The 16,540-nt window shown below is 40.8% G+C and overlaps 1 protein-coding gene and 1 long non-coding RNA gene across 2 annotated transcripts in view; both read right to left on the bottom strand.

Annotated features, from left to right (window-relative positions):
* cxcl12a (chemokine (C-X-C motif) ligand 12a (stromal cell-derived factor 1)) overlaps positions 1 to 16,540 on the bottom strand; it is a 41,424-nt gene that overhangs the window by 3,290 nt on the left and 21,594 nt on the right. The gene's annotated exons all lie outside the window — the stretch shown is intronic.
* LOC106576871 (uncharacterized) lies at positions 12 to 16,538 on the bottom strand. The gene is made up of 3 exons (XR_001322024.3): positions 7,653 to 16,538; positions 7,384 to 7,515; positions 12 to 7,157 (listed from the first exon to the last, which is right to left on the bottom strand). It is a non-coding gene; the product is annotated as an uncharacterized LOC106576871 (long non-coding RNA).

The following is a 16,540-nucleotide window of genomic DNA, read 5'->3' as shown; positions in this document are numbered from 1 at the left end:
AAACAGAGAAACACCCAGTATGAATATACGACAGTTAACATAGACATTTGGATTCATCCTTCTGTGTTCAGGTCAACCACTTGACTGTTCCGCCAGCAAAAACACTTTGATTAAACACCATATTTAGATTAATGACTATTTGTTTTAGTCTGAGTCTCTGCTGCCCAGTGTTAGAGAAACTGGAATGTACTACCTCGCTCTGCCAAACCTCCCCTGTGATAACTACTGCTACTGGGGTCCACAGCGAAACACTCCTCCTGTGTGTCTGTGTGTGTGTCCTGTATTAATACTCTCTGTATTTTCCAGACAGTTGTAGCTGTTAGTAACACATGGGTCAATTAGACTAATGGTGCAAAACACATTCAACACAATGATTTTCCATCTTAAGTCTCTCTATCAGGACCAGTGGCGCGTATTCAGGGACTTCAAGGGAAGCCAGGTGTCCCCAAAAAATGTACCAAGAAAAAAAATACAATTATTTATCTTTTGCCTTTCTGTGTTTCATAATTTTCCTTCAACTCGCAAGAGGCTGAATGTATCTCACTGGAGAAAGCATCCGAGCGAGCAAAACAGCGCCCCTCTCTCTGTATGTGAAGCCCATCTATTTCATGCTGTCCTGTCAAAAAAGAGTATGATAATTTTAGCATCCGTAGCATTTAATGCAGGGGAAGCTAGTGAGTATTTGGCCTACCTTGATACAAAAAATAAATAAATAGCCAAACAGCGTTGAGCGAAACTGAGTGAGCGAAAGTGTGAATGGTCCTGGCGCAACCAAAAAAAGTGTGAAGGGAAGCCAGTTTGGATTTGGCTTCACACAATTACATCACATCAAAAGCCAAACGTCATTGACAGAAAAAACAAATTGTTGTACCTCGTTATGTTGTTGTCCAAAGGGGGCTAGCTAGCTAGCTAAAAATGTCCCTTTCATAAATTAGCCATGGATGGAGATAGGGATTTGGACTTGTGGTTTTACTTAATTCTCCATACTGACCAATGATTATAATGGTGATTCTGATCCAACCATGAATTCATACATTGTGCTCCTTGCCTGAGAGGATGGAAGTTCAATATGTAGCTAGATGTACTAGGCTAGTGTTAACCAGCTGGCTCATCGTTGCCCATGAAAGGAAGTTAGGCCTAGGACAACAAAAACTAAAAGTGTGTACGGTATGGCAGAGTCATAGATAGTTTTGGCAACATGAAAGAAAGGCGGATGGTATTGGCGTTTCTCTACAAGTAGGGTGAGTGAACATGTTTTTCTTCTTGAACGCGTGTGCGCACACAGAAATCAGTACCATAGACTGCTACTTAATATTTAGCTTACTTTGATTGGACTAAATTATTTTTGGTATATTTTAGTTGTCACTGTATTAGACTAAGCAAAGATAATATGATGATGTTGAAATGTTAAAGTTGAAATTGGTGCTGGAATAGTGGAGTCAACTCCTGTTACTTGCGGTAACTGTTGTAAATCAATAGATGTTTAGTAGTCCGAAAATGTCGGAAACATTAACTTACTTGACCATGCTGTAGGTCATGTAACATGTTACATGCAATGTGCTTTCTAGATCTTCAACGGACAGATGTTGCTCTTTGGTTTTGTGAGGAAACATAGGTGTGGTTGAATTGTATCTTGTTATTGGCTATCATGGTGGCAAGGCATATGAACAGGTTATAGAGCCATAAAACGCAATTATCACCACATAGGATGTAGTATGGCAATTTTTTCCTGGTTTGGCTTTCTAGTGATTTTATCAACGCACCATTACTGCTCAGAACCCGGTTAAATATCTCTCTCTGTAGCCTGTTAACTCTATAGAATGACTAGATACTCTGGACATATATGTTGCTTTGACTGGCGTACACACTACAAGTAGCTCTTCACACTAAGCCAAGAGCACACCCATGCACCAGAAGCATGGGAGAAAATAGTCTATCTAACCTCTGTCATTTCTTTTTTCAATACCCACACAACAGAGAAACACCTGCAGATTTCATTCAATTTTTTGTGATCCAATTCTTCTTGAACGAAGGCATTCTCAAGGAGTTGAGCAGTCCAGCTCTCCAACACGCCCACAACGGTGTGTAAGAGCTGTACACTGTCTGTCTCTCTGTTGGTATAGTACAGTTGTCTGCATGCTGATATGTGTCTGGCAGCTACAGTGCCTTCAGAAAGTATTCATACCCCTTGACTTATTTCACATTTTGTTGTGTTACAGCCTGAATTCAAAATGTATTAAATCTTTTTTTTCTCACCCATCTACACACAATACCCCATAATGACAATATGAAAAGCATGTTTTTAGAAATGTTTGCAAATGTATTGAAAATGAACTACAGAAATATCTCATTTACATAGGTATTCACACCGCTGACTAAATACTTTATAGAAGCAACTTTGGCAGCGATACCAGCTTTGAGTCTTTCTGGGTAAGTCTCTAAGAGCTTTCCACACCTGGATTGTGCCACACTTGCCCATTATTATTTTAAAAATTCATCAAGCTCTGTTAAATTGGTTGTTGAGCATTGCTAGACAACTATTTGCAGGTATTGCCATAGATTTTCAAGTAGATTTAAGTAAAAAATGTAACTCGGCCACTCAGGAACATTCACTGTCTTCTTGGTAAGCAACTCCAGTGTACATTTGGCCTTGTGTTTTAGGTTATTGTCCTGCTGAAAGGTGAATTCATCTCCCAGTGTCTGGTGGAAAGCAGACTGATTTTCCTATAGGATTTTGCCTGTGCTTAGCTCCAATCTGTTTATTTTTTATCCTGAAAAACTCCCTATCCCTTACCGATTACAAGCATACACATAACATGATGCAGCCACCACTATGCTTGGCAATATGGAGAGTGGTACTCAGTAATGTGGTGTATTGGATTTGCCCCAAACATAACACTTTATATTCAGGAAAAAAAGTTATTGCTTTGCCACATTTTTTTGCAATATTATTTTATTGCCTTATTGCAAACAGGATGCATGTTTTGGGATAGTTTTATGTACAGGCTTCCTTTTTTCACTCTGTTAATTATGATACTATTGTGAAGTAAGAAAAAAATGTATGATGTATGTATGAAATGTATGCATTCACTACTGTAAGTCGCTCTGGATAAGTGTCTGCTAAATGACTAAAATGTAAATGTAAATAGTAAGAGGAGAAGGATCCGAAATGACTATAGCTTGGTAATCACACTCCGTGATAAGTGGCAGAAATCTATTGTCTAGGAAAAAGAAGTCTATACGTGAGAAGGTCTTATGAACTGGTGAGAAAAAAGAATACTCCCTAGCCGTGGGATTGCAGAAACCCCACGCATCAGATATGCCATATGTCTTAAGAAATAGCTGCATTGTGGATACTGTCTTTGATGAAGATGATACCTTAGAAGAGCTACGATCCATACTGGGCGACAGTACACAATTCATATCACCACCAAGTATTCGGCGGTGTGTGTCCATATTTGTGAAGTATTCGGTGGTGTGTGTCCAATACATTTGTGAAGAATGAAATGTTATCCCAATTTGGTGCATAAATGTTAGCCAAGATACCAGGTGTATTATACAGTATTCCTACTAGAATAATGACACGGCCTGCTGAGTCGGACTCTACACTTGACATTAGGAACGGTATTTTTTTACTAATTAAAATGGCTGCTCCTCTAGTTTTAGAATGAAAATTGGAATGATATGATTGACCGATCCACCCTCCTTTTAAACGGCAGTGGTCGAAAGTGCGGAGATGTGTCTCCTGAAGAAAAGCGATATCTACTTTAAGGTGATTTAAATGAGAAAGAAACCTTTTACATTTCACTGGGTGATTTAAAGATGTAACATTCCAGCTAGCAAAAGTGACCGAGCAACCAGCTGTCCCTGTCATGATATTAGGCCTAGCCATGTAAAGTCAGGTGGGAAAAGGATAGATGCCAGATTACAATAACAACTGATCCCTAATTTTTTTTTTTTTAAATAGCAAATACATATATATATTTTAAGAAGAATAAATAAACATAAACAAACAATACTCTGATGTCTGGTATGAAAAAGAAAACCTCATCCCGGTCACCTAATAGAAGAAGAAACCGCTACTCTCCCACAAAGATATCCACACCTAATGTGATTGTGGTGGGGAACACTAAACCTATCGGGTAGAGAGCCCTACTGAAATAGTGAAGGATTTAAAACAAGTTGCGCAAAATAAATAAATAAATAAGAAATACTTATTTACAACCCAAAACTAGGCTGTTTTAAAAGAAAGAATAAAACATTTTTATAAATCACATCTTACAGCAATACCACTATGTTAGCAGCAACGTCTTTAAATAAATGACGTGACCTAATAATAGAACTGTGCTTTATCTACCCTGGATACGAGTACCGTCGAGAAAAATAGAAATGAGCAGCTTCATTGTAATAAAATGAAACATTAAAACAAACGGAAAATTGGCTCACCAGAAGTAAGGCACTAACGTTACCTAATAATAACAATATCAACTGACACCACTGGCAACACTATACAGTATCTACAAAAGAGAGACTGAGTCTGCAGATGTAAACACATTTGTCCATTACCCTATTTGCCAAATAGGTGAACATTCAGCCATTTGCTTCATCTGACCTTGGCCTTTATGATGGCCATAGCCTTCGATGTCATTGTACAGAGCCGGGTAGGATAAGCCACACCATACCGAACTTCGGTCCGTCCACTGAGCACACTCTTGACATCATTGGAAGCAGCACGGTCACAAGCAAAGCTGGGGGCATAGTCTAGGAAGATAGAGATAGGTGCTCAGTTGCATCGAAGTGGGACAAATTCTCTGACACGCTGAAGAACATCATAAAATGCTGATAGTAGTGTAGTTTAGCCACAATGAAGCAAGGTTTTCCACCAGGCTCACTTGCTTGAGAGCCCCGATGTGAGCTGACTACAAGGACGTCTTTATTCAATTTGAGGGCTTCCTTCAATAACTTTGAAACCAATGAAGTAGAACTTGAGCCTGGGTCCTCAGCTACCCCCATGATCCTGATATTGGATCTTTGCATATAACCTTATAAATGTATGCATTGTTAATTAAGGCTAGCCACATCAGTTTCAAGCTTCTTAACCATGGTTTGTAGTGTAGTTGTGTCGTCTGAGCATGGGGACAAGTCTTTTCCATGTCGGAGACAGTTTTTTTTAACTGTATCCAGTTCAGTACGAACCATTGCTGTATGCTTTACGAGTTCATTCTTGACTGCTTGTAACTCCGACTTAATAAAATTAAAGTCCACATTGAGCGCCTCCTTGAGTTCCGACTTGAGTATAGATGAAATGTCCGCTCTGAGGGCAGCAAGAATCTCGGCCTTCAAATCCTTGGTGTTAATTTTTTTCGCAGAGCCGAGGAGCCGCTGCTCCCACTTGTTGAAGAACTCGAGCTCCTCGTCTTGGGACTAGTGTTTTCTCTTTTGTCAGTGACTCAGTTGAACTTAAACTATTGCAGGTTATGTGCCATTTACACATTAAAACTAAAATAAAAGTTGAACAAAGTAATGCACGTCATTCAAAGGCTGTGTTTCCTAGTTCTTTAGCGGGTCAAAGCACAAAGAAACTATTAAATAAATGCATTTGACCTACTCCATGGGTTGCTCACTAGCGCCCCCCAAAACATACTTTTGACTTTACAATCTGTTTTTACCATGTATGAATATGTTATTGAATGTGTTTCTATGGGCTAATGGCAGTAAGGACAAATTCAATGTTTTATCAAATAATTCCCCTACACAGGAAGAGAAAATACAATACTATTACGAGAGGCTGAAAGCTTGAAGCGGATTGGGTTACATTTACTCAGCTCTCCTCCAATCCAATTCTAGGGCAGAGGAACACAGGAAACAGGAAATAGCAGGGTTGCTTAGGTCACAAGGCTAGCTGAATAAGAGGGTAATGTCTGGAAAGTACCTGGAAAAAACAATGAAATATGATGGCAACAACCAGGCATGAACACCAATTATCCAATAATATATTGTTTGTAGCTGCTAAGTACTGATATAAAGAGTGATGAATTATCCTGGTTGTTATTTAGGAACAACTATTCCTTACTGAAGAACTATCAATAATAGAGGGTATACTTATTAAGAATGTACTTGGAACTTTCACTTATGCTTTATGTGGACCATCCTAAAAACGTCCCTTTTAGGTCTTTGCTTGTAGCTAGCTGCCTTTTGTCTTGTTTCCGATTACCTTCCTATCATTATAGTTATTTCAGCACTGTACTTAAATACATATTATGTACCTTACCTGTTACTTCATGCGTAGTTTCACCATATTTTTTCAGTGTACCTATGGGGCCTAGACACTGTATTCTAAAGCAACGCTCTGTTCCCCTGTAAATTACTATTATATTCATTACTACTTTAATCAGTTTGTGTGCCTTACTGTTTCTTCCTGGATAGTTTCACCATAGTATCAGTGTACCTACGGGGCCTTGACACTGTATTCTAAAGCAATGCTCTGTTCCCGTTACCGTGTAAATTACTATGACCATTGTTTCAGTGTAGCTTACTGTTCACCATAGTTTCAGTGTACCTATGTCGTCTTGACACTGTATTCTAAAGCAATGCTCTGTTTCCCTGTTGTTGTGTAAATTACTATTACTTTCACCTTAGTTTCTGTTTTCTTCAGATTTTCACAGATAGATTAACACTACAATAATAAATAATGAAGATACTATTTTCATAAACGGAACTACATTAATAGGACAGAATACAGTTGTTTATTATTTAAATGACTAGCAAATAGTTTCTACATAGCACAAGAAACATCAATAATCTACCCTGATAGTATAGAGTGCACGTATTTATTTTGCTTCTTGTAGCATACATCAGTCCTCATAGCAAGAAAATAGCTTTATCATAGAACTGAATGTGGCAATTTTCTGAATGAAACCAACAACTTTTTTGTTGGCAGTCTATGGCACACCAAGACTGCCAGACTGTGGTTGGCGTTTCGGGCAGCGTCCAGTTTGTCCTTGTAGTTCTTGTTGATGTGAGGCCTCAGCATGTTTCTCTACTGTGTGGTGGAAGGAGGCAGAGAAACTTGGTTTTCTAGACAGGTTGAATTTACCACTCTGTGTCCTATGCTGGGCCATAGACTTCACCAAGGCTTCTACGAAGTACAACGAGTACTGCAACAAACAGAGACAACATACTTTACACATGAACTTATACACACACACTCTCACATAAGGAACAAAGGCAGCAGTGATTTACTGTAATCAAATCAAGTTGATCAAATCAAATTTTATTGGTCACATACACATATTTAGTAGATGATATTGCGGGTGTAACGAAATGCTTGTAATCTGCATAATCAAAAATAATACTAGAAAGAAAGTAAACAGAGTTCCTTACGCAGTTTGTTGCTGGTGAGGAAGTAAGTGGAGGGTTTGAGGTTGGCTGTCATGGCTTTAGCCAGCTCCTCATGGACACTCTTAGGGTTAGGGACACCCCACTGGCTGAGTTCGGCTCTGGCTTGAACACAAACTGGAGATGGACACCAGGGGCAGAGAGAGTCACAGTCACTTAAAAGCTCTCAATGATAAATATGAGATCAGCACGAGTGATGAGGTGGTATATGTCTATAGGTGTAAGGCTAGTTTAGTGTAGAGATTGTACTATACCTTCACATAGGACCTGAGGTGGGTTCCAGTCCCTACTCGTGAGCTACAATATGAACCATCACTCTGGAAAAAGAGGAACAGCCAGTATAGTCTTAGCTTATAACCTCGTTAAAATGTCAAGAATGTGTACAGTATTATATAGAGCCATTATTGCATGGAACTCTTCCATCTCATATTGCTGAAGTGAACAGCAAACCTGGTTTATAAAAAAAACAGATAAAGGAACACCTCACAGCACAGTGCCTCTCCCCTATTTGATCTAGTTATTGTGTGTATGTATTGATATGTAGGCTACGTGTGCTGTTTTTACATTTATGTACTGTAGTTCAGTCCTTGAGCTGTTTTTGTCTGTTAATGTTCTGTAGAGTAGATGATGCTTTCACAACAGCTAATGGGGATCCTAATAAAATACCAAAACATTTTGTTGCTGTGTTATTATAATATCTTGTCGATTTGAAAAATATGATTTGTCATTCGTTGGCTAGCATGATCACTAATTCAGGATTTTAAAACTGTGCATTCCTACATCATTGACACATTCCTGAATATACAATTAGTTGTTCATTGCGTAAAAATGACAAGATCACCTGGTAGCTAGCTTGGCTAGAGACCTGACTCTGCGTTATGTCCTAATAACTGAATTTAACCTTCATATGAAAGTATGTTGATGAACATTTTAACGTAATTTGTTGAATAAATAAACATAATACTCACATTTCACGATGTTAATGTTTATTCTTCTCAAAACATTTCTTCTTCTTCTATGGTATATTGGCGATCGCACAATTTAATGTGCAACCCACCAGCTACTGTGCGGGATGGAAACAGGATTCCCAAAAATGGAACAAACTAGCAAAAAACTACCAAACTACCAAAATAAATAAATAAACTAAACTGTCCGTCTGCACACACTTGAAACATTGCCAAATCCTTTTCAATTCTTACACTGCAATGGTTTGGGGGATGAAAGCTCTTACAGAGTATCTTACAAAACGAAGATTCACATATGTAGATATTTAATTTGTACCAAAAAACAACAGGACAGACAGACTTTCTTCTTTTTCTCCATTCGGCCTGCGGGTCAGATGCCGGGCACCAACCACACCAGGAATTCTCTTCAGGTATTCAACCTGAACATCCGTCGTCACCCATGACTTGACTCCTTTGACAGGTGCTCTACTCCGAAGTTTAAAACACAAAACTTTTGTTGTCCGGATGTTTTATATATATATATATATATATATAATTTTTTTTTACTTTTTACCCCTTTATCTCCCCAATTTCGTGATATCCAATTGCTAGTGACAGTCTTGTCCCATCGCTGAAACTCCCGTAAGTACTCGGGAGAGGCGAAGGTCGAGAGCCATGCGTCCTCCGAAACATAGCCCTGGCAAGCCACACTGCTTCTTGACACACTGCTCGCTTAACCCGGAAGCCAGTCGCACCAATGTGTCGAAGGAAACATCATACAACTGGCAACTGAAGTCAGCGTGCATGCGTCTGGCCCGCCACAGAAGTCGCTAAAGCGGTGGGACAAGGACAACCCGGACGGCCGGCAAACCATCCCCTAAACAGGACGACGCTGGGCCAATTGTGCGCCGTCTCATGGCTCTCCCGGTCGTCTCCCGACACAGAACCCGGGTCTGTAGTGACGCCTATAGCACTGCGATGCAGTGCCTTAGACTGCTGCGCCACTCGGGAGGCCCTGTCCAGATTCTTTCAAGGCTCACTGCAATCTTCCTCTGTTCTTCAGAAATACAATTAATCAAAATAAAACAATTCCTGGTCACTCTGACAAATTCCACTTTCCCCAGTGCATACTTCACCATTTTCGACACCTCAAACGGGTCTCCCACATATGCATCCTTACTCAACAAATGCATCCCAACAAGAAGCGATTCCTTATCATTCATACACGTATCCTCCACTCCAATTTTAGAGTCCATTCAGAACATTCGTCTTCACCAACTTTGCTCAACGCGCTGCTAGATTCGAACTCAGCATCCACTTCCACCATCTTTCCCTCCTTCTACAGCTCGATGTAAACCTCAAAACATTTCTCCCATGAACTGGCAAGTTTGACGTTGCCAAAACACCTTCTCATGATGTCATCACACTGCGTTACCTGACTTAAGCTGTGTTCAAGACAACTGGGAACTCGGAAATCTCCGACCTCCGACTTGCTTTATGCTGCTTTCATAACCATGTGGGAATATGTGGTATTTACCACATACGACTGGGAAAAATCCACTGAAATGCCCCTCCAACTGGTAATTACTTGTGGGAAACTCCCTGAGCTCCGATTTCTCCCGCATGCTGACCTCTGATGTCACCTACTAAGGAAATTACCTCGATAACAGCATTTTCAGCAGTTAAATGCAACAACAAAACATTGTTTATAAATAATTGTCAATTACTATGTTTTTTTAACACTATAATTCATTTACAAACATGATAGCTGTACTTTTAGTTTATGGTTGATGCAGTTTGTTGGCAGTTTGTTGGCCATTAGCCAATCAAAGCATGTGAATGGTTCCCTCGTATTTACGACTTCGCAGCTGGTAATTTCCACCTTCCCACCTAGGTTCTGTACACAGCTTTCAAGACAACTGGGAAATCTGAAGAAAAAAAACTAGCTCCGACTGGGAAATAACGTTTTAAAAGGTCATCCAACTCGGAATTCCAAGTCAGAAACTCTGGAATCATGGTGCTTTCAAGACAACTGGGAACTCTGAAAAAAACTATCAGTGGTCTTCAGGTCAAAAAGTCGGAGCTCTAAGAGTTGATGAGCCTTCAAAAATATTTTTTTTACAGTTGAAGCTAGTTTTTCAGAGACGTTCACATGCTTGTTGGGACTAGGAAACTCTAAAATTACGATTTACTAATTTGTTGAACGCATAGACATTAAAACCAGTGATAGTGCATCATCCACGTATTTCTATGGAAAACTTTCTATGCAAGAAGCCAGTATTTGAATTTGTAACGCACCATATTGCTGAAGGGGCTGAATGGCACCAAAAAATCGCTAAGGATCACGGTGAAAGTGGCCATAACTAGCAAAGGATCATTGTCGATGTAGTTGTTTTCATGGGGGGCCTGGCTGGTTGAACACGGCACTTGATTAACTACAACCAAGTCGCACATTTCAGAGTTTCTTAGTTCCGGCTAGCACGTGAATGCAGCAAAAACACTGAACAAGGGGGTCGGAGATTTCCAAGTTCCAAGTTGTCTTGAACGTGGCATCATCCTAGAGCCAGTCAGATGTGCAGCCAGACTTATTAGCCATTCCTTTTGCCCAATCTCTTTCAACCATACAGTTGTTCAATTCCTCATCAATCTATGGAGCCTTAACAGTTCGAACAGTTAGTTTATTAACAGGTGCATGTTTGTCAATAATTGGAAGAAGCAATTTCATAAGTTCATCAAGTGCAGCGTCTGGATGCTCCTCATTAATCACATCAAACCAACAAATATTTTTAACATCATGTGTTGTTGCCTACCCTTACCACCTGGGGTGGCCCGTCAGGAAGTCCAGTATCCAGTTGTAGCGTGAGATGCTTAGTCCCAGGGTCCTTAGCTTAGTGATGAGCTTTGAGGGCACTATGATGTTGAATGCTGAGCTGTAGTCAATGAACAGCATTCTCACGTAGGTGTTCCTTTTGTCCAGGTGGGAAAGGGCAGTGTGGAGTGCAATGGAGATTGCGTCATGGTGGAAAGGTACTCACTGTACTCCAAGCACAACATGGCCAAGCACAACCTATCATTGCATTTGCCTACAACACAAAGGTGGTAGGCCTGATCACCGACAACGATGAGACAGCCTATAGGGAGGAGGTCAGAAACCTGGCCGTGTGGTAACATGAAAACAATCCCTCCCCCAACGTGATCAAGATAGACCGCTGCGCCACTCAGAAGGCCCTAAGGCACTGCATTGCACTGCTTGATGCGTCACTACAGCCCTGGGTTAGATCCCAGGCTGTGTTACAGCCGGACCGTGACGGTGAAACCCATGAGGCAGCGTACAATTGGCCCAGTGTTGTTCGGTTTAGGGGAGGGTTTGGCTGGCCGGGATTTTCTTGTCCCATCATGCTCTAGCGACTCCTTATGGTGGGCTGGGTGACTGCAAGCTGACTCGGTCGCAAGTTGTACAGTGTTTTCTCCGACACATTGGTGTGGCTGGATTCCGGGTTAAGTGAGCAGTGTGTCAAGAAGCAGTGCGGCTTGGCAGGGTTGTGTTTCGGAGGACACATAACTCTCGACCATCGCCTCTCCCAAGTCCGTACGGGAGTTGCAGCGATGGGACAGGAATGTAACTACCAATTGTATGTCATGACATTGGGAAAGAAAAAGGGGTAAAAGTACCCCAATTTTTTTTATGAAAAATAAATGTGATCAAGACAAAGGAGCTGATCGTAGACTACAGGAAAAGGAGGGTCAAGCATGCCCCCATTCATATCGACGGGGCTGTTGTAGAGCAGGTCGAGCACTTCAAGTTCCTTGGTGTCCACATCACCATCAAACTATTGTCATGACTTTCCCTCCTGGGTGAGGATCAAAGAGAGCCCCCTCTATCTCCCACCAGAGGAAGGGGGGGAAGTGGGCCGGTCTTATGACTTTAACGACCGGTTGTAAACTCTCTCTCTGGACCTGCAGTATTGCACAAAGGATATCTGCACAAAGGATAAACTTCAAACATCAAAGGATTGGACATTGGAACATTAGTTTTCAAATCCAAACATCTGGAATGGTTGGTGGGTGTCCAAACAATAAATCCTGTCAAAAGTGTATTGTTTTGTGATATCATTAAGGATGGTATAACTAAATAACTGTAACTCTACAAATGTATACATCCCAGTTATCAGATTTACATCTAAATGTTGTAAACCTTATATGATTAAATATGAAACTATTTGTGAAAAGATTAAATGTGATTTGTGGCAACATTGTGGCAACATGATGGAACCACCCTCCAAGGCGAGTGCTTAAAAGGACTTGCTGAAGAATTAACATACAGGTCAGAAAGCATGGAGCGGTGGCTACATGTTGAAATGGTTTAAAACTACAAGACCAGTATACGTGCAGCGCGAGCTGAAAACGTTGAAATGGTTGCAATTTAAATATAGACCAGCGTGACTGACAGCGTGAGCTGAACGCTACGAAATGTTTAGAAACTCTCCACGCGAGTGAAGAAGATAAAGACTACATCGGAACATTCAGTCTGCAGCTGTTTAAGAACTGTTAGTCTAGTAAACTCTACCCAAAGACCACCGTGTGTGTATATCTGAAGGATCCAGTCTAATGAACACTCAGAGACAAAGAAAGCCTACTACAACTACAAAAGATATTGTTACCTCTGGTGGACAAACCAGAGACTTCTGTCGAACGACTCCCCATAGACAGACCGGGCGATTTCAACAGAGAGCGACGACAAAAACATACAAGCATAAATATATACATTGCAATTATTTTCGAATGAGCAGTCATTCATGTGAAATGTATTCACATTCCCATGAGCATATATTTCCAACTTTATGTACGATGGGTCCCCTCTCTGTCTCTCCCACTCTTTCTTTCCCCACCCCTTTCACTGTGTAACATGCCGTCATATCGAGTTAGTCCACTAGGGACTTTTCATTGCATTATGTTAGAAATCAATTCAACCTATACTGTTTATGTATGTCTGTGTGATTATTTAGTTAGTAAATAAATAATTAAGCCAATTTGTGTATCGCTAAATCATTATTTAGACTAGGGTTCCTGCAGATATCCAAGAATTATGCGATGTTAGAATGAGACTGATATGAGGAAATAATAATTAATGGATGACTGGAATGATAATGATATATTCTGATATATTCTTGAGTTAATTCGGAAAATAGTAACTCATAAAACAAACTTTTTGGTGCCCCAAGTTACTAATGAGTTCATTGTTACATGATTAATTTAATCACGTATTAATTCAACATAGTTAATTGATTTGATAAAATAGCCGTCATCACATTAATGGTAGTCATGCCACGACACTATCATGGTCCATACACACCAAGACAGTCGTGAAGAGGGCACGACAATGCCTATTCCCCCTCAGGAGACTGAAAATTATTTGGCATGGGTCCTCAGATCCTCAAAACGTTCTACACCTGCACCATCGAGAGCATCCTGACCGGTTGCATCACTGCCTGGTTTGGCAACTGCTCGGCAGCAGAGCACAAGGCGCGTACGGCCCAGTACAGGCCAACCTTCCTGCCATTCAGGACCTCTATACCAGGAGGTGTCAAAAGAAGGCCCTAAAAATGGTCAGACTCCAGCCAACCTAGTTATAGACTGTTCTCTCTGTTACCGCATGGCAAGCAGTACCGGAGCGCCAAGTCTAGCTCCAAAAGGTTCCTTAACAGCTTCTACCACCAAGCCATAAGACTGCTGAACAGTTAAACAAATGGTTACCCAGACTATTTACGTTGACCTAGACTTTTTTTTTACGCTGCTGCTACTCACTGTTTATTATCTATGCATAGTAACTTTTCCCCTACCTACAGTGCAAAGTATTCAGACCCCTTGACTTTTTCTACATTTTGTTACATTACAGCCTGATTCTCAAATAGATGTATTTATTTATTCCCCCCTCATCAATCTACACACAATACCCCATAATGAGAAAGTGAAAACAGGTTTTTAAAAATGTTGGAACATTTATAAAAAAAACAAAAACAGAAATACCTTATTTACAAAGTATTCAGACCCTTTGTTATGAGACTCGGAATTGAGCTCAGGTGCATCCTGTTTCCATTGATCATCCTTGAGATGTTTCTACAACTTGAGTCCACCTGTGGTAAACTCAATTGATTGGGCATGATTTGGAAAGGCACACACCTGTCTATTTAAGGTCCCACAGTTTACAGTGCATGTCAGAGCAAAAACCAAGCCACGAGGTCGAAGGAATTGTCAATAGAGCGCCGAGATAAGATTGTGTCGAGGCACAGATCTCGGGAAGGGTACCAAAAAATGTCTGCAGCCTTGAAGGTCCCCAAAAACACAGTGGCCTCCATCATTCCTAAATGTAAGAAGTTTGGAACCACCAAGACTCTTCCTAGAGCTGGCATGACTGAGCAATCTGGGGAGAAGGTCCTTGGTCAGGGAGTTGACCAAGAACCCGATGGTCACTCTGACAGCGCTCCAGAGTTCCTCTGTGGAGATGGGAGAACCTTCCAGAAGGAAACCATCTCTGCAGCACTCTACCAATCAGGCTTTTACGGTAGAGTGGCCAGACGGAAGCCACTCCTCAGTAAAAGGAACATGACAGCCCGCTTGGAGTTTGCCAAAAGGCACCTCAAGGAGTCAGACCATGCGAAACAAGATTCTCTGGTCTGATGAAACCAATATTGAACTTTTTGGCCTGAATGGCAAGCGTCACATCTGAAGGAAACCTGGCACCATCCCTACGGTAAAGCATGGCAGCATCATGCTGTGGGGATGTTTTTCAGCGGCAGGGACTGGGAGACTAGTCAGGATCGAGGGAAAGATGAACGGAACAAGAACAGAGAGATCCTTGATGAAAACCTGCTCCAGATTTCTCAGGACCTCAGACTGGAGTGATGGTTCACCTTCCAACAGGACAATGACCCTCAGCACACAGCCAAGACAACACAGGAGTGGCTTCGGGACACGTCTCTGAATGTCCTTGAGTGGCCCAGCCAGAGCCTGGACTTGAACCCGGATCGATCATCTCTGGAGAGACCTGAAAATACCTGTGCAGTGACTCTCCCCATCCAAACTGACAGAGCTTGAGAGACTCTGCAGAGAAGAACGGGAAAAACTGCCCAAAATCATGTGTGCCAAGGTTGTAGCGTCATACCCAAGAAGACTTGAGGCTATAATTGCAGCCAAAGGTGCTTCAACAAAGTACTGAGTAAAGGGTCTGAATACTTATGTAAATAAGTTATTTACAGGTTTTTTATATACATTTTATAACATTTCTAAAAATCTGTTTTGCTTTGTCATTATGGGCTATTGTGTGAAGACTCATGAGGGGGGAAAAAAGATTTAATCAATTTTAGAATAAGGCTCTAACGTAACAAAATGTGGAAAAAGACAAGGGGCCTGAATACTTTCCGAATGCACCGTACATGTACATATTACCTTGACTAACCTGTACCCCCACACATTGACTCGGTACCGGTACCCCCTGGATATAGCCTCGTTATTGTTATTTGTTGTGTAACTTTTAATTTTTTTGCTTTAGTTTATTTAGTTAATATTTTCTTATCTCTTATTTTTCTTAACTGCATTGTTGGTTAACAACTTGTAAGTTAGCATTTCACGGTAAGGTCTACACCTGTTGTATTCGCCGCATGTGACAAATACAAATGGATTCATCACTCTTTATATAAATATTTAGCAGCTACAAACTAACTATTAATGAGTAATTACCGTGTTCTTACCTGGTTGTTTCCGACTTACTTCGCTGTTGTTTCCTGGTACTTTCCGGACGTTAAACTCTTATTTCAGCACTGTAAACTAAAGTGCTACCCATAAATGTTATGTTGCATCTGTGTTCAGGCATTCCTGAATATGCCCAGTCCATCTAAAAATGTATAACTTTTTTTGTAGAGCAATCCACGCTTAGAGCCCAATCCTCATTTCTGCACACATAACCTTGACTTTCCCCTAAATCATGTAGCCTATGAATGTCACTGGCAGACGTGCATGAAAATGTATTACACATGCAGATCAAGTTCAGATTCGTCCCTGAGAGTGTACTACTTTACTACTGTACTGTATGTCCTGATGAAGTGGAGAATAGAGAAAATGTAATTTTCTGAGGAGAATGATACCATGTTTCTGTGTAGACATGAATGTGTTTTAGGTTGTAAATTCTCTTAAAGGGTCCC

This window comes from Salmo salar, chromosome 18 (assembly GCF_965601325.2).
Source record: "Salmo salar chromosome 18, fSalSal1, whole genome shotgun sequence".
Taxonomy (NCBI): domain Eukaryota; kingdom Metazoa; phylum Chordata; class Actinopteri; order Salmoniformes; family Salmonidae; genus Salmo; species Salmo salar.
This window is presented reverse-complemented; position numbering and strand designations above follow the sequence as displayed.